The sequence below is a fragment of the Lathyrus oleraceus genome, chromosome 2, assembly GCF_024323335.1.
Source record: "Lathyrus oleraceus cultivar Zhongwan6 chromosome 2, CAAS_Psat_ZW6_1.0, whole genome shotgun sequence".
In the NCBI taxonomy this organism is placed as follows: Eukaryota; Viridiplantae; Streptophyta; class Magnoliopsida; order Fabales; family Fabaceae; genus Lathyrus; species Lathyrus oleraceus.
The window spans coordinates 356,264,044-356,265,340 of NC_066580.1; positions in this window are offsets into that span (position 1 = coordinate 356,264,044).

Consider the following 1,297-nt stretch of genomic DNA (forward strand, 5'->3'; position numbering starts at 1 on the left):
TTTGCTTTGCATGGATGCATAGGCGTATGATAGGCCCATGTAATCATTCAATCAGGTCCAAAATTGTGTACAATTGATGAAGTCATGTTAGCAAGCCATGCATTTGTGTATGGAAGATGCAAGTTCACTTATGCCAAATGGTGATCCAACTTTAAGCCATGCACAAGTCACTCATACTTTGTCCAGATAGGATGAAATTGGACTTTTTGGAAAGGTTAGATCAATAGGAACAACTTTCATGTTGAACACTTTTTCATTTGAAGCTTGGATCATGATGAATTTTGAGGTGGAAGTTTGGAAAATCAAACATATCAAAAAAAATTCTAAGTGTCAAGCCATATGTTCACTTCTTCCACCTTGGCTAACTTTTTATATGAGCTTCAAATGAGAAATGTTCCTTTATCAAAGTTGTATCTCTCAAATTCCTTCAAAATAATCACAAATTTGACCTCATTTTGATTTAGCATGAAGGAGTTATGCATTTTAGAAGTTGAGGAAAATCACTTGTTCAATGGCATTGGTCCAAAATGACCTATAATGTCTCCTCATATCACATGCATTTAAAAGTTGAATTTTCTCTTCCTCAAAACATTAAAGTTGAATTAGACATCTTGAATTTGATCATGCAACTTGAATAGATTTCTTCTAATAAAAATTGAGCAAGTTATGGCCTTGGGAAGTTGACCTCAAAATTAGGGTTTAGAAAAAAGGACCTATAATCTTTCACCATAAAAAAAATGACTTTCCAAGAAAATATAACTCTAGACCCTAACATGAAAGTTATTTCGAATGTCATTAAAGTAACTTTTCTCTTGGAATCATTTTCATATGACAAAAATTGTAGGAGATAGGGTCTAGGGAACCCCAGTTTTGATCAGTTGAATTCCTCTGGTCAACCATCATGAACCAACTTGCTAACTTGACAATCTCTTGACTTTTGGGGCTCATCGAGGATCATATATGCATAAGATGATAAAATTTGAAGTATCCCTTGAAATATTTGATCAATGGTTGAAGAAGATTGTTGAAGAAGTCACATAAGATACCTAGATGAATTAGGGTTTCCAAGGCAAACCAACTCTAAAATCTTGATGATTTCTTGATCAAAATAACATGTGAAGATCATGGGGATTCATATATGATGCTTAGAGCCATAGTAAACTAATTCTTGATTGAACTCCTTGCACTGAGGGTCTTAAACCCTAGATGTGAGCTTGATAGATCAAATGTGAGCATGTGCCCTACCTACAAAAGAGTTAAACTATACAATGACATATTTTTGGTATTTTGGTTAGTA